The 24718-nt window shown below is 41.2% G+C and overlaps 1 protein-coding gene across 1 annotated transcript in view; it reads right to left on the bottom strand.

The window, feature by feature from the left end:
- Positions 1 to 7389, bottom strand: part of CLU (clusterin) — a 32871-nt gene extending 25482 nt beyond the window's left edge. The window contains exon 1 of the mRNA XM_069071943.1: positions 7241 to 7389. The gene's annotated coding sequence lies outside the window, so the exon portion shown is untranslated. The remainder of the gene's footprint in view (positions 1 to 7240) is intronic.
- Positions 7390 to 24718: the final 17329 nt, after the last annotated feature.

Below are 24718 nucleotides of genomic sequence, written 5' to 3'. Positions count from 1 at the left end.
ACAAAAATAGTCCTTTATAGTTCCATAGTACTTTGTAAAGCACTATAAAGTGCTTTATAAATATTATTGCAGCTAATAAGTGACTGAGACCATATTTGAATTCCTGACCCAGAGTTCCATCCACTCTACCCCAGCTGCCTCAAGCTCTGGCACTTACTGCCTATGTGACCATGGGCAAATCAATTGACCTCTCTGGGTCTGATTTTCCTATGATTCTATGAAGTTAACCGTGACTTCAGTATGTACTACTGGTCTCAGAGCCTGGCTCCCTTCAGGATTTGGCTCAAAGCCCACCTTCTGAGGGTCCTTTCCAGTCCTCCCTCTCCCCACGCCTACTGCCTTCCCTCTGACATTACTTTCCATCTGCTTGGTATGTATGTTCATTACTATTTGCATGTTGTCTCCCTCTTTAGAAGGTAAGTTCCTTGAGGGAAAGGACTGGTTTTTAGCTTTCTTTGTATCCCTGGGCTTAGCATATAGTAAGCATTTAATAACTATTCCTTGACAGAAGTCAAGGAAAGAAGTCCTAGGTGCCTAAGAAAAAAGCACATCTACTGTTGAGTTTTGCATAAGGTTTGGCTTTGGGGAAGGGGGTGCATTGGAGCTCTGCTCTCTTGGCTGATGCATGAACGAGCATTACTCAGACCCTATTCAAAAATAGCTTGTTCCTGTTTGGGCTAACCTATCAGTTACCTCCTTGCTTTCCAAAGCTCTGCCTAAATGTAGTTTTATTTGCCTGACCTTGCTCCATATCGATTCAATTTCCCCATCATCTTCTGGTTTGTCAGCTAGCTCCTGCTGAGGGAGAAGCGGGTGCAATGCTTCCCAGCCGCTCCCATTGGGTGATCTCCACCCCTCCCCTCCCTGCATTCCCCAGGCACATCGATCCAGGGCTGTATCCCTGAGACCAGAGGACTTGAAGTGACCTTGCAGGTATTCTGTTCTTGGTCAGGGCTGGTGTTACAAACTCAGACAGGCCTAGAGAGTAAGAGCTGGGTGTGAATGGGCTTGGGGGTACAGAATGAAGGAAAAAGGAGGAGACAGGGAAAAGAGAATGCCAAAAGGGCTGGTCTAGACAGTGGCTTTTTTTAACCTTCCCCACAAAAGAATGATTCCCCCCTTAGAATCAAAACACATGCATAGTTCAAAGGAGAGATGTAATTCACCTCCCCTAAAAGTACCCCAAATCCTTAGTCTTTAGCAAGGAGAGGGTAGAGAGCTCAGAGAAAACAGTTAGGCAAATGCAAGCCGGTAGAAGATGGAGAAACATATATAAGGAAGACTAAAAAGTCAATTTGACTGTACTGCAGCATGTAAACAAGAGGGAGAATGGAAAGGTGGGGGGCTGGGGAGAAGAGAAGAGAAAGAGGTGGACAATTTCAGGCACTCCAGGTTTCCTTATTGATCCAAACTAAGCATTTGGATCAAATGAAGTCTTTTTGCCTTTAGCAGAAATTCCTTCTACTCTCTACCTCACCAATTACCATTCAACTTAGTTTAATTCAATAAGCATCCAACCAATAAACATTTATTTAGCTCCTGTTATATGCCAAGCACTGTACCTACAATACTTACTCGCAGTTGGGGTTTTTTTTTGTTTGTTTTATTTTGTTTTAAACAACCTTATAGGACAGACTCCCCCACCCCCATCCCTAGGTCTCAAACATTTGTAGAATCTTAGAGGAGAAAAGAAACTTGGAAGTTACCTTGCCCAGCCCCTTATTACTCAGCCTCTTTGATGAGGAATTTAGAGCAAAGAAGATTCAGGAAGTTGGTCTAATCAATACACTGCTGGTCAAGGATATCTTTTCTTGGATGATTGACCATAAGGGTTTGGAGGACACCAGAGAAAGAGAAGGATGATTTCAGAGACATCTTGAGGTCCTGAATGATGCTAAAGGGCTCATGGGGGTCCAAATTAAATAGTGAACTCCTGAAACTCTATGGATATGGTTCAAGACGCTAAGAAAAGACCTTAGAATGACCCTAAATTCACCAGGAAGTCTCCACATGGCAGTAAATAATCCCCTAAAATCCTCTGGTTTGGATTGACAGTCCTGAGTTAGTCCCCAAGGCTTTTAGGATTTGATATTCTGGGCAGGGAAATGCCAGAAGCATGATAGCACCCCAAGCACTGACAGTCATCGGTCATCAAGTCTACTTTGTGCCAGGCAGCACACTATAGTACCTGGAGCAGTGGGGGACAGACAACACTGAGCTAGAGGTCAGAGGACCTGGGCTCTAGTCCCTCCCTCCTGCTTCCTGGCCATGCTGACATTAGGCAAATCACTCTACCTCTCTCCAGTCTCAGTTTCCTTCACCTGTAAATCAGGAAGGGTATTATCTGACCTTGACCTTTTCAGGTGTTTTGAAGATGAAGTAAGGCAACAGAGAGAAAGTCCTTTGAAAACCATAAAGGAGGTTATGAACATAAGCTATTATTCTTAACATTCCTGGGATCAAGTAATAAATAACCCTTATGCTGAAAAAGGAGAGGGAAAGAGTGGAGGGAAGGATCTCAGGCTGCTCCGTGGCTGTAGGTGGCAGAGTGGGTCAGGAGTCAGGAAGACCTCAGCCTTAGGCATTTATTAGTTATGTGACCCTGAGCAAGTCATGTAACTGCTACCTGCCTCAGTTTCCTCATGTGTAAAATGGGGATGAGAGGTTGTCACGAGGATAAAATGAGATATTTGTAAAGTACTTTGCACAGAGCCTGGCACATAGTAGGCACTTAACAAATGCTTATTAAATCTAAATCCTAATATGAAAAGGATGCAGTAATAACCTCTGTGCTGAAAAGTAGGGGAAAGGGAACCTAATCAGGGGTTGCTAGATTCCTTGATGGGGATAAAAACCATCTATTATTTATACATTCCACTTTTTGCAATTCTTTTGCTGATCTGGTTCTTCCAGCTAAATTCTTTTATGAATCTATCGGTATTTTTCAGTGTCCTCTTGTCCACCCAACCCTTCTCATCTCCACACCAGAATTTTAAGTCTTGAGCCCATGGATAACTCAAGGGATGGGTAAGTACCTCCTGCAATGGGGTGGAGGAACCCTCAAATGCTCAGTCACTAAGCCTACTGAATTTTATTCAGCAAATATTCTGCCTACAAAACTGTTCTGTGGTTTAAAAAATAATAATAAAATAGTTATTATCCTCACCCTCAATGAGGCAGCCAGGTGGTGAGTAACCTCAGACAATTCAGGTAGCTGAGTGAATCTGGGTAAGTCACTGATCTTTTGTCTGCCTCAGTTACCTCAACTGTAAAGTGGGGATCATAATGGCATCTACCTCCTAGGGTTGTTTTGAGGATAAAATGAGAGATCATTTGTAAAGTGCTTATCACAGTGCTTGGCACATAGCAGACTATATATGCTTCTTTCTTTTTTCCTTCTTTCCTTCCTCTGTTCTTCCTTCTCTCCCTCCCTCTCTTCTTCCCTTCCTTCCTCCCTTCTTCCTTTTCTTCCTTCTTCCCTTACTTCCTTTTTTCCTTTCTCTTTTCCTCCCTCCCTTCCTTCCTTCCTTCCTTTGTTCCTGCCTTCCTTCTTTCCTGACTCCCTTTCTTCCTCTCTCCCTTCTTTCCTTCCTTTTTCCCTCCCTCTCTTCTTCCCTTCCTTTCTCCCTTCTTTCTTTTCTTCCTTCCTCCCTTCTTCCCTTCCTTCCTCCCTTCTTCCCTTCCTCCCTCCCTTCTTCCCTTCCTTCCTTTGTTCCTCTTTCTTTTTTCCTCTCTTCCTCCCTTCCTTTCTTCATTCTTTTCTTCCTTCTATCCTTTCTTCCATCCCTTGCTTAAAATCTATGAGCCTAATTTGAGTTTTAGGCTTTGGAAAGAAATCTTCTCAGTGAAAGCCCTTGTTTTTTCTGTCTTCTCCACTGTCAGGCAGATCATCAGCTCTGCACCATTATCCTCAAAGATACATCCAAACATCTTACAGAGGAAACAACCAAGATGACACACCAGTGGCTTGTGTTCTGGCCCCAGGCCATCACTAACAGCTATTTGACTTTGGGAAGATATTTGCTTCCCTAAGCCTCCATTTCCTTCTCTGTCAAAGATGATATCTGATGATCTCTAAGACCCTTTCCTGTTCCAATATTCTATCTGCTCATGTAACTGGAGAAGGCTGAGGTAGCTCTGACTCATCCATCAGGAAGAAGACAGCTGAATGTGAAGAAAAAAAGGAAAGGAATAAGCATTTATAGAACTCCTACTATGTGTCAGGCACTTCACAAATATCTCATTCAACCCTCACAACAAGGCACACAGAGGTTTCATGACTTGCCCAGGATTATACAGGTAGTATCTGAGGCTGGTTTTGAACTTTTTCTGACTCCAGGCCCAGCACTCTATCCACTGAACCACCCAGCTGCCCAAGGGAGGGAGGGAGGGTCACAGATAAAGTAGATACAGAGTTAGGAAAATAGGTCCCCTTGTGTGACCCAAGACAAGACTCTCTAATCCTCAGTTTCCTCATCTGCAAAATGGGAAAAATAATAACTTCTACTTCCCAATGTTGTTATGAGGGTCAAAAAAGATTTTACACACACACACACACACGTATATTATATATACATACAATACGTATGTATATATTACATATAGATGACAATTATATACATTTACTTCTATATTATATATGGTGATTTGCAAATTTTAAAGCAAATGTTAGCTAATTTTATCTTTAAATCCTATAAGTTACATTATCACAGAGCTCAGAGTACTTCACAGGAAATGGTAGGAAGAAAAAGCCGACTTTGTTAGCCATGCCTATGGGCTCTAAGTAGCCTCTGTCAGAGGTAGCCAAGAAGGAACCAATGGGGTTGATCACTCAGAGCATTAGAGGCCTATCTGGAAGCTTCGTCCCTACACAATATTATCCCCCTGGCTTTTCCTCCTACTTTGGTCAATTGACCGGTAATCATAAGCCTAAGGATTTCAACGCCTACTTTTGATTGCTTTGTGTCTGTGTAAAGTCACTTCTCATAACTGAGCCTCAGTTTCCACATCCATAAAATGAGGGAGGTGGTCTAGATACCCACTGAGATCCCTTTGGGTTCTAAAGTTACAGTACAAGCTGCTGATGCAGCTCTTCTGGGTCGTTTGGAGATAACCGACACACCAAAAAGACTGTCTAGCTATGTTAACAGCCAGAATGCACCTCAGAGATGATCTAGAATCTCCCTTCCCCCTCTTTTTGTAGGTGTTACTGGACCCCAGAAAAGTAAAATGATTTGCCCAAGGTCACACAGTTAATTAGTGGCATAGGTCAGGACTCCAGCCCAAGGATCTAGATACCAAAACTTTCTTTGAGGAAAGGTAGGTGACACAGTGAATAGAGCACTAGCCCTGGAGTCAGGAGGACATGAGTTCAAATTTGACCTTAGACTCTTAACACTTACTAGCCGTGTGACTTTGGGCCAGTCACAATTGACCAATTGCCCAGCCTTCCCCCCTCCAAAAAGCAAAAAATTAAAATTAAAGAAAAACTTTCTTTAAATCACAAAGCTGCTTTACTACCGGTTCCAAGAAGATTTAACTACTTGTCTGAAAAGCATGAGGGCAAAAAAGACCCCAAAGGAAATCTTCCTTGTTCCAAGACTCACAACCAAGGGAGAATGTTTGACCCCAGTCAATTAACTAAAAAGGGCTTGCCTTTCTTCTCTGGCAGCAATCTTCCTTGTTCCAGTTGACTGGAGAACTTGTAAGGACTGTGAAGCGAGGACCCTGGGTTTTACATTTGCATTGTATTTTGCTGTTTGCCCCCTCTGCAGGTCACATTGACCTCCCCTTGGCAGAAAGGCCTTCCCAGTCATTGCCAGAACCCATTTCTATCAAGCCGTATGGGAGTTTCCACTACTCCCTGGAGAGTTGAGATTTCTCTGTAATTTACTAATACTGTTTGGGAGGTGGGGAGTGGGAGTAAAGGGGGCAGGGAGAATAAGAATCTTGATTATTTTTATAAGCATTAAAGGGTTAACATCATCATAGGATTATCAGTTTGGAATGGGGAAGAGCCTCATGGGTCAACAATCTCATTCTGAATATAAGAAAACAGATTCAGGAAAGTTAAATGATTCACCTGAGGTGGGACATATCATAGCCAGAATTCAAACCTGGGGCCTCTGACTTCCAATTCAGGGTTTTCCCCACTGAAGAGAAAGGATAGCTATAGGAATGGATGGACCAGAGAGTTCTTTATAAATGATCCTTTCATCTCTCTTCACAAAGGTTATTTCTCATTCATTCTTCATCACATGGGGAAAGGGGGGAGGAAAGAAGAGAGGGTAAAAGTCAAATATAATTGTCATCTATTGGACACCTGGTTACCCCTTACCTGGGCAGAAGAGGAGCCAAAGACTATGCCAAGGTATAATAACAAAAGGAAAAAAATAATATAAAGATAACTTGTCCCAGAACCATTTCTTTCTAGCCCATTGAAAAAGATAAGAATGAGAAAATAATAATAACAGCAATAATAACAGTGGCTAATCTTTATAGAGCACTTTAAGGTGATAAAACATCTTAAGTTTTCTGTTATCTCATTTGATCCTCCCAACCTTCCTATGAAATACATGCTGTTATCACTCCCATTTTACAGGTGAGGAATCTAAGGCAGAGAATAATTTTGAGCCTAAAAAATAGTAATAGAAATAATAATAATATCTGGCATTTCTGTCACACTTTAAAGTTTACGAGGTCCTCAACTTCCATTATTAGCTCATCTAAGCCTCCCAAACCACCCTGTCAGGTAGGTATTGCCTCACAGGTTTCATCTCTGATTTAAAAACCTCATAGCCCTAGTAGAATCATCAAATGTCAAAGCAAAAAAAAAAAAGAAGAAAAAGAAAGAAAGGAAGAGGAAAGACTTTTTGAAATTTTCTTGTCTAATCATCTTGCCTCATTTTTTACAAATGGGGAAACTGAGTCCAGGGAAAGGGAAATGACTTGCCCAGGGTCTCATGCAGATGATTAGAGGCAGTTAGTATTAGAAACCAAGTTTCTCGACTTCAGGGCCCTCTCCAGTCTTTCAGAATGCAATCTGCCTGAGCCCACAGATGCCCCTTTAGTGCAGTCACAGACATCCCTTCCCTCCTGTAAGAACCTGTATTTCCCCAGCTCTGGTACTGCCAAAAGCAGATGACTCCTGAGACAGGTGCATAGCCCCCAGCAAGAACTCCCTATCTCTTTCTGTGCCAAATCTTCTTTGCAGTGAGAGAGATTTTACAAAGCATCTCACCCTGTCAGGAGGATGCCGGGAGGCCCAACTCTGCTCCTTTCCTCTCCTCTCCACTCCTCTTCACTCCTTTCTTCCCTGCGCCCTTGGTGATGTCTGATGGCTGGCGCTGTAGGCAGTATTTATAACCCTCTGCGCACGCACCCCTGCCTCTCACTCCCGTCTGCAAACCTTAATGAGTCATACACAAAGAATGCCCTGGAAACGTTCAGGGAGCATTCTGGAAGCTGGCAGCTGGAGTCCAGGCAGGCTGCGGGCGGGAGGAGTGGCAGCAGGGGGCACCTGCGCTCTGTGGATGGAGGAGGAGGAGGAGGAAAAGGACTGCAGCTTACTAGGGACTCAGCTCCTGACCTGCAGCAAGGCAGGGAAGCAGGTGGGGGGAGGGAGAGAGCATTGTGGCATCACCCATCTGTGCGCAAGGGCAGAGAGAGGCAAAAAGGGCAAGAGTTAGGGTAGCGGGGATTAATGCAAAAGTTGAGGAAGTGACCCCCACCCCAAGAAGGGAGGCGTCTTTCTTAAAACAGTATATACATTGTATATACCCCACCAAAGTCTTTCATCCCGGAGAGGGCATTTTCTAAGAGCCTGCCTGCCAGGAGGAGGGTTTTGTTTTTCATTCTAGAGACAATGGGGAAAGCTGCTGAAGATTTTTGAGTCAGGGAGTGACGTGGTCAGACCTATGCTTCAGGAATATTAATTTGGTAGCTGTTTAGAGAAAGGTCTGGAAAAAAAAGCCTAGAAATCGGGAACTCAACCAGATGGCTATTACCCAGCTAAATCAGGGGGAAGAGGGCTAGGTGGTGGGAGTTTGGGTGCAGAGAATGGTATGCCTCTCCTCCCTCACCCCAGCACTGGGGCTCACTGAAATGCAGGGGCAGAGAGATCCTAAATCCCCTGGCTATATACCACCACTCATGGCCTAATTTCCAATTCCCCAGGCCAAACCATTCAGTAAAAATGATTCTTCACCAACAGAATGCTGTACACAGTAACAACAATATTGTTCTAAGAATAATTTTGAAACGACATTCTGAGTATTATATTCAAAATCAACTGCAAAGAATCTATGAAGGGAGATGTTATCCACAAGGAGAAAAAATATTAAAAGTGAACAGCAGAAAACAAAAGAGAATTTGGAAGCACAAAAAAGCAAGGTAGCTTTGAAAACCATATGTAGGGGCAGCTAGGTGACACAGTGATTGCAGCACCCCACTTGGAGTCAGGAGAATCTGAGTTCAAATTAGGCCTCAGACACTCACTAGCTGTGTGACCTTGGGCAAGTCACTGGACCCCGATTGCCTCAAAATAAAAAGTGGTGCAGTATTTATTACATAGTTTTAAAAAACAAAATAAACAATGGGAAATGAAAATTCATGATTTTATATTGAATCCTCTTTTTATGTTATGCTGTGTACATAGAAATGTTCTCTTTTTCATATTTAAGTTCCAAATGAATAAAAAAAAATTTAAATGATTCTTCACATTGAACCTGTTACCTATCATGCCACTCCAAGGGAAAAGTTCAGAATGAGGGGGGAGGTATTCAGGAGTCAGGGTGAGGAGGCAGCTCTGGAGTCATGGAGAGAGCATTGGGTTTGAAATCAGAGGCATTAAGTATGAATCCCAACTCTGGAGGAGATCAGGGGTCAGTCATATGCCCTCTTTGGGTCTCTGTTTCTTCAGATGTAAAAGAGAGAAAATGAAATCTACCTTATGGAGTTGTGAGGATCAAATAAAATTAATGTGTGTATGACACTTTACAAATTATGACATCAATGGCAGTTTTTATTATTCAGTCCAATTTTCATAGGACACTGGTAACTGCTTCATTGCCCAGAAATGCCAGGAAACCCTTCTGAATCTAGACTTTGCATGGGAAAGCATGTTGTCTAGAAGTTCGTTAGCTGGTAAATGTGATTCAGTTCCAGAGAGATGGGCCTGGAGAAATGTTAGAGAAATCTCCTGTAGGAATATTAATGAGTCAACTTGGTCAGGGTCATAGATCTGGAGTTAGAGGGAAGGCCATGCAGTCCAACACCTTTATTTTACAGGTGAGGAAACTGAGGCCCAGAGGGATGAAGTGATTTGCCCAGGGTCACATAAGGATCAGGACTAGTGGGATGAATTACCATGTTTCTTCTCAGCAGAAAAGGCACCATGATGAAGTTGAAGGATATGCTTGCCTTGGAGCTGGTAATGGGTAGTCATTCCTCAGGGCTTCTTGTCCAGCATAAGAGTGGGATTCAAACCCAGATCTTCTTGCCTCTAAGACCCATACACTATCTGCCATACTATACCTCATTTCATCTAAGGTTCTATAACTTAAGGGAGCCCTTATTTCTTCATTCGTACCTAGGAAAGAATGCCACCTGTTCTCTTCTACCTTCCGAGGTGGTGAGGTTAAAACAATATAATAAAAATAATTTTAAAAAAACATAAGCTAATCCTTCAAATATTTCTGTAAGCTTCTTAATAATTGTAATAATTTTTTTAATGGATTGGGCATCCGTGGGATTTAAACCACCTCAAGAAGGCTTCAAGCAGACTGGGCACATTGTAGAGAAAGTTTCCTTTCAGGCGGGGGTTGGATTAGATGGTAACGGAGGAGTTACTGTAAATCCTGCATATCTTCCCATGAGAAAACTGACTCACCCCCATTGACTAGGGCCCCTGGCAATGCATTGGCCAAGCTAGAAAGAAACAAAATATGTACTGGCAACCTTAAATTTCCAGTCGTTAATGATTACTCTTTAACAATTGCTCTTGTTCTTTTGGCAAGGGATGATGGGGGTAGGAGAAGGGGAATATCTCAGAGAAAGCTGATAAACATTCTTTACTATTTTTATTATCTGTTGGTTTGTTAAGAAATGATCTAGCCAACAATTATGCTGTTTAATTATTATCTCTATGTACATAACATTCACTTCTTTGTTTTCAGCTCTAATCTTTTTCCTGAACTCCAATCCCTCATCTTCAAATGCCTGCTAGTCATCTGTGGTGGTTGTCCCATTGGCATCTCAAACCCTGCATGTCTAAAATAAAATTCATTATATATTCTCTCTGTCCCCCCAAAAACTTATCCCTGTTCCAAAATTCCATTTGTTGTTCCACCTAGGCAGCTAGGTATCACAACGGATAGAGCCCAGAACTTGGGAGTCAGGAAGATAACTCACACACTACTTGAGTGACCCTGGACAAGTCACTTAACCACTCTGTGGCAGGGTTTCCTCAATTGTAAAATGGACATAAAGTACTGATCACATAGTGTTGTGAGGATCAAATAAGTTAATATATGTTAAGTGTTTTACAAAGTACCATATAAATAATAACCATTATTATTTGTATTGAGAACATCACTCTACTTCTAGTCACCAAAGTAATTCTTAACTCTTTCCTCTCCGTCACCATCCATATTCCATCAATTACCAAGTCTTACCCATTCTGATATTTCTTCTATTCATCATCTTCTCTCTATTCATAAACCCACCACCTTCCCCCCATCACCTCTTCCTGGTCTATTGCAATTGGCTCCTGATTGGTTTCTCTTCTTCCAGTATTTCTCTTATCTAGTCTGTTCTCTGAAGCTGCCAAAGTGATCATCCAAACATAGGTCTGACCACTTCATTCCCCTACTCAGAAATCTGCAGTGTTGCAGTTTTCCTATTGCCTATAGGATAAAATGGAGAGGATACCCGAGGAGTCTGAAAATGCTCCCCAACGTCAATGACTAAAGCTTAATGTTGTATGTACATACATAAAAAAGCATATTGCATATGAGCTATAACTCAAGTAAGGGAGACCTCCCAAGGAGAGGGAAAATGGATCCATGAAATCTTATTTTAGGCGAGAAAATTGATATGGCAGGAGAGGAGAAGGGGTTAGAAATAGGACTGGCAACCAGAAGTCCACCTCACCTTCTCAGCATTCTTGAACCCCTCTCTTTTCAGAAAAACCTGCTCTATAGAAATGACCTGATATCAGCCTTGTACACCTTAGTATGAATAAGTTCAAGTTCCATATGCCACTTTTCAAAGGTGTTTACATTTCAGAGGCAACCTGGTAAAATAGAAGGGAACTAGATTCTTTGATGCACAGTGATCACCTGAAGCTCTCTGAGTATCAGTATTCTTATCTGTAAAATGGGGATAATACTATTCACAGTAAATACCTTATAGGATTGATATAGGATCAAATGAAATAAATTATGTGAATCACTTTACAAAACTGAGAGTTTTCTATAAATCCCAATTGTTACTGCTATGGGATAAAGGGATCCCAAAAATATAGAATTAGAACTGGCAGAGAGTATCATCCAGTCCAACCTCCTCATTTGAAAGATGAAAAAACCAAGTACCAGAGAATTGAAAGGACTTCCCTAAGGTCATAATGTAGTAAGTGGCACAGATTGGGTTTGAACCCAAACCCTCTGACTCCCTCCTTAGAGGAATGTCAGGCATCAGCCTAGGAATGAGGAGAGATCTTTTTGAGCCAGAGGGCTTTTCATGCCTAGAAGCAGCAGATAGGCACGCATCTATTTTGCATTTCTGAGAGTGATGGGGTGCTTGGGCACCCCTAAGATCATGTCTCTAGAATTCACCCAGTTTCTCTGTAGTTACTGGTGAGAAAATCTTTTTTTGTTGCAAGCACATGCAGGCCTAACCCTGGAATTCCTCTGATAAAAGCTATCTCAGGGGTGCCTGGCCCAAGGACTCTTCCCTGATGCCAGATCCCCAAGAACCATGCTCTGGCAAGCCACCTGTCTTGTCCTCTTCCCATTGTCTGGTAGGAACAGAGCTATCTCTGCTGACTCCCTGAATTTTCCCATCCATAGATCACTGGTACCTTCTTTCAAGGCACCTGGACCTCTTGCAAATTCCTTTGACATACTTAGATTCCCTAATTAGCATCCTTGACATTCTTTTTCCCAGTCCCTTTTCCACATAAACCCTACACCATCCTCACTAGTCTGCAGGTTCCCTAAGAGCCCTTGCCTACTTTGTTAAGCATTGCACTAAATTTTACCAGTTGGCTAGGAGACAGCTTGTGTGTGTGAATTCATTCAAAGCAACTCCACCATGTCCCCTGATATTTTGGGGTCCCAGCACCCCTAAACCATTCCAGCACCCCTAAACTGCATCAGAAGCACTTATATTAATTGAATTTTTCTTCATACAAAGGGGAGAGGGAAGGAAAGCAGCTTATTTCTATACTATCTTTTTCTGGGGACACTGAATTAGGTGCCAGAGAAATGGGAGTTACCTTCTTACTAATTTTCTGTGACAGTGAGGAAGGATACTAGCAAAGTTATCAACCTACAAAGTCTTCCAAAATTTAGGTAACTCCTGGAAAAGCACCTAAATGATTTCTACCCCTAGGACATTCATTTGAGCACCATGAAAGAGAAAGCAACAGAAGTAAACAGACCAACCAAGAAATGTTGATTGGCAGATATGTATACAAAAGTCAGGATTGCTGATGACTGATGACAATTGTCCAGGTTTCTTCACCTTGCTTTTGTTTTTGCCTTTAACTTTGTATGCCAAATATCTTAACAGTGGGGCTAAGCTCAGCACCCTAGCTTTCTATACTTTGGGGTTTTTTGGTTAAGATAGATCTCCCAAATAAGGTTTGGGGACATGGGATTGAACCAGGAATTTAACAGACATTATGAAGAACTTTCTAACCCCAAGTCAGACAGTTGTTTGAAACCAAGAACCTGGAATTAGCACCAAACAAAGCAAGCCAAAAGACTACTTAACCGTAACCTGGGGGTACTTAATCTTCACCTCTCTCCCCCATTTCCCCCACCTACTCCAGATAATTCATTAGGGTTCAGTGACCAAAAAGCCTGTCCCTGAGAGGGTAGGCTGTCACTCTTTTAGAACCTACCGTGTTTCCCCAATAATAAGACACTGTCTTATTATTTTTTTTGGACAGAAAAACACCAGAGGGCTTATTTTCAGGGGAGGGCTTATTTTAATGAACATTGACAGCAATTTTAATAAACAGGTAAATGTGAACAAAAAAATGTACCTTTATTCAATAATGAATTCAATAAAGACCAGGATGACATGCTCACTGCTGCAGCTCTGATTGGATGCAGCTCAGAGCGCGGTGTGTGTTTCACGGGGGGTGGGGAAACGGTGCATACAGAAGGTACCGTAATGTAGCGTGTAGCGCAGGGGATCACCTTCACTACAGTAGCAATCTCAATAGGGCTTATTTTCGGGGGATGGCTTATTTTAGAGGAATCTTACACAGTAAGGGGAGGGCTTATTTTCGGGATAGGTCTTATTATCGGGGAAACATGGTAGCAGAGATTATGAGGCACCATAGAAAGCTACGACAACCAAATGGAGTACTCCCTTTTTCTCTCTATCCACTGCCCTTAAATTAATTATCTGGGATATGTAGCTGGCAAGGACAGAGTGAATTAAACCTATTCTTTTTAAATATAGATACTAGTTGTTATTCATCCTTTGTTTTTGAAGAGGACCAATGACATCACAGGGTGACGTCTTGACTTGCATGTGAATTGGATATAATGAGGCACAATTGCACAGTCCTAAGTCTTACTCTCTGTTCAAGAATCATCAAAGTCCAAAGGCAAAGACAAATGTCAATATGACTGGCAAAAGCCCAGGATTCGGTGGATGTCCTTGGCATCTGCAGTCTCTGACCAAGCTTTAAGCACTCCACTGAGCCTGCTTCAGGAGCCTTTATGGCTGTTGGGACAAATTGTTCTCATCCACACATTCTGATAAGGGCAGTCTTCACATCCTTGAATAGACACCCCCCCCCCCATTCACCAACAGGTTTGAGGCCCATCAGTTACCCTTAACCTGGTTTAGCCTGTGTGCAATGATAGTTTTACTGGGGTGTGGCCTCTTCTTGGAGCCATGGATGAGAGTTGGGTGGCAGGTGGACCAGAGTACCATGGTGGATGAGCAATCCTAAAAAGGGTTTGGCAAGCTCTCACACCAGAGGTACTAGTTTTCCCTAAACACCCATACACCCCTTAGGTGCTAGTAGCTTGAATTGGGATGGTATATTTTAGAAGCACAAATGTCCACTTCTCAATTTGCTGTTCACCACCATGAAGAATTAAGCCCAGGACTTCCTAACCACTCTAGATCTAGATAGTACTGTGGACTCACCCCTTTCCCTGTCTACCCCTGACCAAAGAAGAGTCCTACTTTCAGGAGCACTGAAGGGCTGACGTGAGCCTCTCAAAAAGAAGCTAGCCTGTGCAAAACCCCTCACAAAGAAACCTAGTAAGACCCTGCAGCAATGCTCCCCCACCCCAAGGGAATGTATCAATTGATTTTATTCAGTAGCTCCTAAAGAGATCTAATAACAAAATCTGGTTGTTAATAATAGTTATTTTGATACAAACTGCTCCCTTTTTATTTATGAAAGTTCAGGGTCAAGATCCTCCCTTGTAAACATTCTTTCTAAATTTCCCAGTAAGTGTAAGTCCCCCAGGGTCAAGCGTATGAGAATGGACACAAGATAATGATAGAAAATATGACCTTGGAAGACAGAGAGCCCTGTCCTATCTTGTTGAAAAATGGGAAAACAGACTAGCACTGGAGAAAGAAAACTATCAGTTCTCGGCTATGTAAAACCTGGGTGGAAAACTGTGGTCCCTGAGGGATGGAGACGCTTGAGAAACAATTGAGTTAAGGCAAATTTTGGATTAAAAGTTAGGAGTGAAAAGAAAGCCAATAGCATCCCACTGGCACCGTCTAGCCCAGACAAGAAAAAAAAAGTCATTAGTGGAAAATTGCCAGTGGTTCATCAAAACACCGCACTTAAGGAGACTGAGGAGTCCCTCTCCCGGCGGGGCTCTTACTCAGCATCACTGCAAGAAGGAGCTGCTTCGTCCAAAACGACTTGCCTTTTTAAGAAAAAAAAAAATAAAGGTCAATTTTTAAAAATGTATTTTATTTTTGGAGAGGGGAAGGCAAGGCGATTGGGGTTAAGTGACTTGTCCAAGGTCACCCAGCTAGTATGTCAAATGTCTGAGGTCACATTTGAATTCGAGTCCTCCTGACTCCAGGGCTGGTGTTCTATCCACTGCGCCACCTAGCTGCCCCCACTTTTTTTTTAAGTGACTTTTCCAACCATCTAAGACCAAGAAAAATTTTCTGGTGGATGTGTATACAAAAGGCAGAAACATAGATGACTAACAACAATTGCCTAAGTATTTCTTTCTCTTTAAACACCCCAACTTTAAAACAAAAACAATTGTCCCCATTTTTTGTGGTAACCTTTTAGTGAAATCACACTTTGATGCTTCTTTAAACACCTTAATGAAAATTATTTAACTCTTTCTTTTATAACTTCTTGGGGTCATTTTGGATGCCAATCAGAATAATAATCATTGATTTTTTTTTTAAAGTAGTCTCATAAACATGTTATCTCATTGCTGTGGGTATTTCCTTTGTTCATATTACAACTGCTTCAGCTCTTCTCATTCTGTGATTCTTATCCATGTTTTTCTGTATTAAGTAGCTCAAAGAGAGCTGTTGCTGGATATATACATCTATATGTGTATGTATATATGTATACGTATACACCTATATATTTATACCTACACACAAATATCATGAAGACAAGAATGAGGGACAGTAGGAAGCTGATGATCTTGCCCTCTTAACTCAGCTTTTGTGCTTTCTCAGATTCATTTTCATGGTAGTAGTACAAGGATTTTGTGGGGCCTGAGGAAAAGTTCAAAGACTAAGACCCAGACATTTCTTTGTAATTCATTACAAGGGAGCTCCCTAAATAATTTGAGGGAGGTACAGGGAGTCAAAGAAACTGAAAGGAGTTCTAACCCTAAGTCAGAGAGAGTCTTTATACAGAGATATTAATTCTGTTAGCGGAAGGAAGGAAATCGAAGATAGACTAAATACCTAGGGACTAGACTATTCCAAAATAAAATAAAAATAAACCCTAGTTCTCGATGGTAAAGACTCTGAGAGCCAACAATTGCTGCTTCTCATGGGAGGAAAGCACCCTGTTTTTCCTTTTACTTTTCTAGTCTAATAACTAGGTGAGGAGGGCCTTTGCATTTCTAAACAAGCTGAAGCCTGCTCTGGGGATTATACTAAAAGGAAGATTAAAGAGCAGACTCTCCTTACAGATACAAGGTTGAGTCTTAACTGAAATTTTCTGTCTAGGAGAGAAAAAGAGAATGGGGGAGTGGCAGACATGGCACCCAATAGGGAGGGGACTGTGAGACCAACATGGCGCACAGATAAAGGCTCATGAGAGAGTGATTGACCATGGGGACCAGGCACAGTATGAGCAGCACAGTGATAGCACCAGAAGACCTTAGAGGACTTATACCTTCTGAGACTTTCATTGCCTCTCTGGTATATGTCCTTGCAACATATCTTTCTTATAAATGTGTCCATTGTATATATGATCCCTTTTTTAAAAAGAGATCCTCTTCTCATTGAGGCTGTATATACTTGTGAAAGCGTGGGCTCTATGTTTATAGGGTGGGGGAGAGGAGGAATAGATTATTTTTGCTACTTTTCTTACTTATTTTGTTTCATTACAGATCTTTGATTTCAACCAGTTGCATACTCTAGCTAATAAATAGAAGTAAATGCGTTGGTACCTTTGGAATTTTCTATCATGACCTAGGAACTTCTTCATCCTGCAAGAGCACATCAGCCCTGGCACTCACACCCCATTAGTAGTCTCTGCCCCTGGGGACCCTCCCTCATTTTGGAGGGTAGAAAGCACAGAGTTCCTCCCAGAGCTTTCATTTAAGGAAGGCACTCTGGCCAGGCATCTCTTCATTTCCCATGTGACTTTATCTTTTGGACTCCATTTGCCTTTCCCATCTTTCAGAGTTATCTTCCCTCTCCCACTCTTTTAAGTTGCCTTTTGTTTATTGTCTTCCTCAATTCAATTTTAAACACCTTGAGGGTGGAGACTGTTCTTCTTTTTCAAGTATTTGCATTTCCAGCCTTAGCACAGTGCCTGGCACTTAGTAGGTGCTAAATAAATGTTTATTGACTGACTGTTGGGAGGACTTGTGAGTTATATAGTTCTGAGTATGTGTTGATCTGCAAAGCCTCTTGGATCTAAAGCAGTTTTTCTGGAGCATCTGTGATGATAAGGGAGGTGTGTTAGTGTGACACTTGGAAATCTTCTCTAAAGGATCAGCTCAATGTGCTCATTCCTTCAGCACAAATATAATAATGAGAGACAGTCTGGTTAAGTGGATAGAAATCTGAGTTCAAGTTTTACTTAACTAATATAGGTTATGTGACCCTGGTCAAGTTACTTATCCTCTGATCCAGAAAACACTCTAAAAATATAAGTATTCCTCTTTCCCTCTCCATTCTTCTCTTAAGATCATCAAGACATAACAGAGTGACTCCCAGACCTTCTGTCTCTTTAGACTTACTCTGTGACCTCTGATGATGATAAAGTTCAGAGAAGACACATATATCATCCCCACATATTAGAATGTAAACATTTTATTCTTGTTTAGACTTTATTATCATTTTTTATGTTTATTTTGTTTGTTTCTTTTAACTCCTGTGTTTGAACTTCAAAGTTTCTGCACAGCTCTGTTCTTTTTATCAGGAATACTTGGAAGTCCTCTATTTCATTAAAGATCTATTTTCCTCCTTGTAGGATTATAGTCAGTCTTGCTGGGTAGACTATTCTTGGCTATATGCTTATATACTAATTAATTCTGAGGTAGATTCTGACCTTTTTGAATACATGCCCAATTCTGTCTGTGAAGCCAATCAAAAAAATAAATAAATAAAAGGTTCTTCCTGACTGCATGGTTAATAAACTAGAAATAGTTACAGAATTTCTGCACATGTGCCATAATCTCTTCAAGGCATTTCTATTTTATATCATCACAATTCTCCCAGAAGCAGTCTGCTTCCCCATGTGGGGAGGTACTATCAGAGGAATTCTGCAAATGCACCAGACTCCTATTGCAGATGAAATAAGAGTAAGTGGGTTCTGCGGTGGCACAACAGGGCTCTCCTATGAGTAAAATGCATGATCTACTATTAATGATTACTATGACATTGACCTCTCAGCTACTCGGAGACTTTTTTGTTTATTCCTGGTATCTCATTACATTCAAGAGAATTGTTTATTTGATGGCTAAGTCCATCCTTTGGAAATGGAAACTTTTCCTCATACAGTCTCCAGGAATCTACTATTTGTAGAAGCTTAGCTCTAGCAAAGGTTACTAAGAAAAAGAGTTAAGAAATGCAAGGTAAAGAGAGACCAGTCAAGATGGTAGAGTAGGAGGAAGCCATACAGCCCAGCTATCCCTCACAATTACTCCAAAAACATCTAGAAAATGCACCAAATTAAGTTATGATAGGAAATAAAAGGAAAAATCAAAATGTGTCATTTTTTTAGGCCAGGTCCGCATAAGAAGACAAACAGAGATTTAGGACAATAAGGAGGGAGTTTAGTGAGGAGAGAAACACTTCCAGCATAAGTCCTACACTGGGGCCTGGGGCCATGCAGATGGAAAAGAAGAGATTCTAGATTCAACATGGAGGGTTCTGATGCTAGGTAGGGAGTAGAGATTGGTGCCAACCAGCAGGTCTGTTATTTATACTCAAGAATTGTGTCACAGGCCCAGTGCAAACTGAGGAGAAAAATCTGTGCCCAGGAATGGTCGTATAGGCAGTGGTTGTAAGATGGGGATGTAAGTGACCCCTCAGAGCCCTCATATCATTGAAGATCATAGAAGAAGGGGCCTGGGGGTGATTTTGTTTTGGTGGTCTTTTTTTTTTTTTTGAGCAATTGGGGTTAAGTAACTTGCTCAAGGTTATACGGCCAGGTGTTTCTGGGTGGATGCTAACTGTCTGAGCCCGGATTCGATCCCAGGTTATCCCAACTCTGAGGCCAGTGCTCTTACTCACTGTGTTACCTGGCACCCCCTGTTTTGGTGGTCTTTAAAGAAGAAAGGTGAAATAAGGTAAAAATATACCTTCCAAATCTTGGCTGGTCTCTCAACCTTGGAATGAGAATGAGAAAGGAAGGAGAAAGGGAACATCCTGGGGAGGCAGGAGAAAGTTGGGGGAAATTATCTCATATAATCAGGGTGTGTAAGTCAAAGTCTATACATACAAGGACAAAGAGGTAGAGGGTTAGGCAACTGGTCAAAGGAAGGAAGAATCCATGCATACATATAGGGAACAGAATTACATTTTATTCAACAGGAAACAGAAGGAAAAGGAGAGAAGGGGAAAAGGAGAATAAGAGACATAGTGTATTTAGGGAAGAATTAGTCCTAAGCAAAATAAACCCAAACAGGGGCAGCTAGGTGGCGCAGTGAATAGAGTACCGTCCCTGGAGTCAGGAGAACCCAAGTTCAAATCCAGCCTCAGACACTTGACACACTTTCTAGCTGTGTGACCTTGGGCAACTCATTTAACCCCAATTGCCTTGCCTTCCCACCCCCCTCCAAAATAAATAAATAAATAAATAAATGAACCCTAACTAAGGGGAGTGGATCATGAAGAGGAGTTAAAAGCAAAGAAAGAAGGGGAAAGAACCTTAGATCAGGATCTAAGCCAAGGAAACAAAAGAGGAACACGGAACAGAAACAAATTGGTTATCGAAAAATTACAAAAAAATTACACAAACTAAACTAGTGTAGCTAAAATTAAAATGGAAACAGATGACTGGGATTTTTTTTTTTGCAAAAAGTTTCTACTGATAAAGGTCTTGCTTCCAGTACATTAGCTAAATGAACTGATTCAAATTTGTAGGAATAAGAGACATTAATAAATGGTTAAAGGACATGAACAAGCAGTTTTCAGAGAAAGAAATCTAGGCCATCAGTAGCCATGGCTTGAGTACGCACATCTGTTACAAAGGGTTTGTTTGGTTTTTTTTTTTCCAGCAGAGGGAGAAGTGACATGTAAAGAAAATAGAAAAATTGCCCCAAACCACTAAAAACTAGATAAATGCAAATTAAAACTATTCTGAGGATCTATTTCACATCAATCCATCAGATTTGCAGAACTGATCCCCCCCCCAATGAAAACAATAAATATGGGAGGAAATACAAAAAAATAGGCATATTAAATGCACTGCTGGTGCAGTTATAAATTGTTCCAGCCATTTTGGAAAACAAATAAGAACTACGTCCTAAAAGTTATTAAATTGTGCATACCCTTTGGCCCAGAAATGCAACTATTGTGTCTGAGGAAAAGAATACATAGGTACAAAAATATATCAGTTCTTTATGTGGTGGCAAAGAAATGGAAACCCAGGTGGTGCCCATTAATTGAGGAAGATGGTTTCAGAGAAACTGGGAAAGACTAGAATGAATTGATGCAGAGTAAAGTAAAAACCAAGAGAACAAATTATTCAAAAACGGCAAAATTGTTAATTTTGAAAGACTTAAGAACTCTGATCAGTGCAGTTACCAACCAGGATTTCAGAAGGCTCGTGATGGAACATGCTGCCCACCTTCTGATAGGTAATAGAATTGGAGTACAGACTAGGACAGGACTTATGTTTTCTGGATGTGGCCAGTGTGGGATCTAATTTTGTTTGGTTATGCATATTTGTTGCAAGGTTTTTGTTTTGTTTTGTTTTCCAACATAAGGGGAAGTGAGATAGAGAAGAAATATATTTTTAATTGAAAAATTAAATTAAATTAAAACAAAGAAATGCAATATCATAGTAGAGAGTGATCTGGGAAATTTAAAAAAAAAAAGAAAAAAGACAACATTTAATTAACTTCAACCATTTGCATGTTGATGAGAGCTCGAAATTTTTTTTTAAAAGCAATTGGGGTTAAGTAACTTGCTCAAGGTTACACAGCCAGTTATTTCTGGGTGTGGTGCTAAGTATCTGAGCCCACATAGATCCCAGGCCATCCCAACTCTGGGGCCGACGCTCTTACTCACTGCGCCACCTGGCCGCCCCAGAGCTCAAAATTTTTTAACCCACATTGACTTCCTCCAAACACCCAAAAAGCTCAAGGCTCTTCCTTCTCCCACTCCTGCCAGTTGAGGCGAGTTCAGGGAATAAACAGAATTAAATAGAACACCATTAAAATGGTGGATCTGCTGAGAGGAAAATGCTTTTGAAAGTAAAATGCAAATGCTTTTCTGCTTGTTCTCGGTTTAAAATGATGTGTGTCACTGTTCCCATACAAATCTGTGCAGAGGGAACTCTTGAGAGAATAGCTCAAAGCTGCCTGGATCCTATTTTCATGGCAGACCCTGGCAGCTGGAGCCATCTCCCCTTTAGTTTAATCCCATTCAGAAATTCACAGGACATATTTGCAAGCAAAAAACAATCAGCATTGTCCATGATAAGTCTTCAGTATTGCATGCTGTCAAAATATGTAACACTCAGAAACTTAACACCTGAACCTCTTTCTCTTTTTTCTAGGGCCTCTCTTGTTCAATTTTTGGAAGAGTAGAACATTTTGTCATTTGGTAAGGTGAAGGAAGGTAGTTACCACTTCAAGCAAACTCTTAAACTAGATAGATTTTCCTTTACAAAGGATCAGTGACTCAGTTTAGTGAGTTATAATTTCTTGTATGTAGCTAATCTATACAGGAAAAATGAAGAGGCAATGGAGAGCAAATTAGATATAGAATAAGGGAGTGTCACCTTTTACTCCCTACATAGGCACAAATAGCACGAAAGAAGTCCCTTCATTTTGAAGGGGAGTGGAGGTTGGAACAAAGGCATAGTACCAGAAGTATATTTTATTTTTCAAAAAAGGGTAAGGGGGTCCTTTCTTAATTTTTTTTTCTTGAGTATGGGATTCAACTTATACATGTGCCAAATATTCAAACACTAATAAAGGATGCTTCCAAGGCACCATGGTTGTCTGAAATATACACAACACTTTCCAAGATGAGCAATCTCGTTTTTATGTGGCACTTTATTACAATTGTGCTAAAAACGTGAACCTTTGCTGCAGAGAACAGCTTGGAATCATTAAAAAGCTCTACACCATTTCTCAACTAAAATCCAGCCCATTCTCCTTCTTCTCCTAAATTCTAGGCTTAACCCATGACCCATCTGCAGTGCCTGGCCTGGATTAAACACATTGATAGAGCGAGATCAGCCTGGCCATCCGACTGTATGTCAGTCCAGAGTTTAGATAATAGGCATTTTTCATCCATTGAGTTTTTCTGAATGAATTCTCAAGCTAATTTCCTAACAATGAGATCTATGCAAAAGTAGAGGAACTTACTTACTTAGGGTTCTTCAAGCCATAGTTGGATGAAGGTTTCTCAGGTGTGTTGTAAAGGTAGAGGTTCTAGAATCTTGTTCAGTTATAGGTTATACTAGATGGCCTAAGAGCATAGATCTTAGATCTACAGTTGAAGGGACTTCAGGGACCATCTCGTCCAACCCCCTCATTTTACAAATGGCCCATCAAAGTTAAGAAACTCACTCATGGTCAGACAGGTGGGCAGTAAACTGCAGAGCCAAGATGTACATCAAGCTCTCCAAGCTCAGGGCTCTTTCCATTGTCTCAGACTGGCAGCTAAGGGGCACAGTAGATAGAGTGCCAGACCTGGAGTCAGGAAGACTTGAATTCAGAATCAGCCTGGGCAAGTCACTTAATTCTGTTTATCTCAGTTTCCTCATATGTAAAAGTGAGCTGGAGAAGGAAATAGCCAACCACTCCAGTATCTTTGCCAAGAAAACCCCAAATAGGATCACAAAGAGTCAGACATGACTGAAACAACTGGACAACAAAACAACCCAGTCTCTGAGGTCCCTTCCAACTCTGAGATCCTGTGATCATTGGTGAATAATCATGGATCTCACAAAGGAGGCCCTGTGATGTGCCAGGGCTTGATTCAATTAGTACAATAGCATCTGTGAACAAGGGAATCTGGAGGCCCTTACCATATAGATAGAATTCTTCTCTTGGATTTAGGCCTCAAACAAAACATCCTTCAAGACAGGGATGAACACATTTGGTGAGAATGCATCTCCCCCTTTTATGCCTCATCTGATGTGAAGAGTCAGATAGTTCCTGACCAGAGTTGTCTCTGTTTCTTTTTTGGAGAAAGCTTGGATCTGAAGAAGTCATTAGTGACCTTTCCCAGAATCCCGGGGTTGGAAAGGCCTCAGAGGCCGTCTAGCCCAAGCCATGTCCCAACAAGGACCCTCTCCACAGCTGCCCCAATGAGGGGCCATCCAGCCTCTACCTGTGATGGGAAGCTTACTGTCCCCTCAGGCAGCCCACTGATCTCTGGAGCAGCTCTCATGATGGACAGGTTTTTACCGACATCAAGAATAAATCCCCCTCTCTGCAACTCTACCCATTGCTCCTTTCTCTGGCAGAACGAATGACAGCCCTTCAAGTAGTTGAAGATAGCTATCATGTTCCTCCAAGGTCTTGTCTTCACCAAGCTAAACATAGTCATGGCTGACATTTTTTTTCCCTGTGAGATTCTTTATTCTTATTTTATTTTTTAATTTTTTAAAATAAATTTGTTTCCTTTTAGTTTACAGGATTCAATTCCACAATTCCTTGAGTTTCACATTTTGTCCCCCTCCCTTTCCTCCCCGCCATGTAGGCATATAGTCAAGTATAGGATCTGTAAATACTTTCACATTATACATTAGTCAAGTTATAAAGACGGATTGTATCAGCTGGAATGAAAAAATAGTAAAGAGGACATAAAACCAAATAAGAGAAGGAAAAAGATCAGGTATTTTGCTTCCACCTGGATATAAACTCAGTTCTTTCTAGTTCTTTCTCTGGATGCACATATTTCTCTCCATCATGAGTCTTTTGGGATTGACTTATATCACTGCATTGCTGAGAGGAGTCCAGTCTATCAAAGCTGGTCATCACACATAACGTTGTGTCTGTAATTGTGTACAAATTTCTCCTGGTTCTACTCTTCTCACTCAGCATCAGTTTGTATAAACCTCTCCATGTAAATATGAAGACCGTATGCTCCTCATTTCTTATAGCACAATAGTATTCCGTAACATGCATATACCACAACTTGTTCAGCCATTCCCCAATTGATGGGCACCCCATTAATTTCCAATTCATTGCCACCACAAAAAGAGCTGCTATAAACATTTTTGTACATATGGGTCTTTCTCCCACTTCTATGATCTCTTTGGGATATAACCCTAGGAGTGGTATTGCTATAGCCCTTTGGGCATAATTCCAGATTGCTCTCCAGAAAGGCTGGATCAGTTCACCACTCCACCAGCAATGCATTAGTGTTCCAATTTGCCCACATCCTCTCCAGCATTTATTGTTTTCCTGTTTTGTCATCTTAGCCAATCTGACTGGTGAGATGTGGTACCTCAGAGTTGTTTTGATTTGCATTTCTCTGATCAATAGTGATTTAGAGCATTTCTTCATGTGCTTATAGATAGCTTTAATTTCTTTCTCTGAAAACTGCCTGTTCATATCCTTTGACCATTTATCAATTGGGGAATGTCTTGTATTCTTATAAA

The sequence above is a fragment of the Petaurus breviceps genome, unplaced genomic scaffold (assembly GCF_028583685.1).
Source record: "Petaurus breviceps papuanus isolate PSGF00001 unplaced genomic scaffold, PetGlider_PUasm1.0 90845, whole genome shotgun sequence".
Classification (NCBI taxonomy): domain Eukaryota; kingdom Metazoa; phylum Chordata; class Mammalia; order Diprotodontia; family Petauridae; genus Petaurus; species Petaurus breviceps.
Note: the sequence above shows the minus strand (reverse complement) of the source record. Positions and strands in the feature narration are given on the sequence as shown.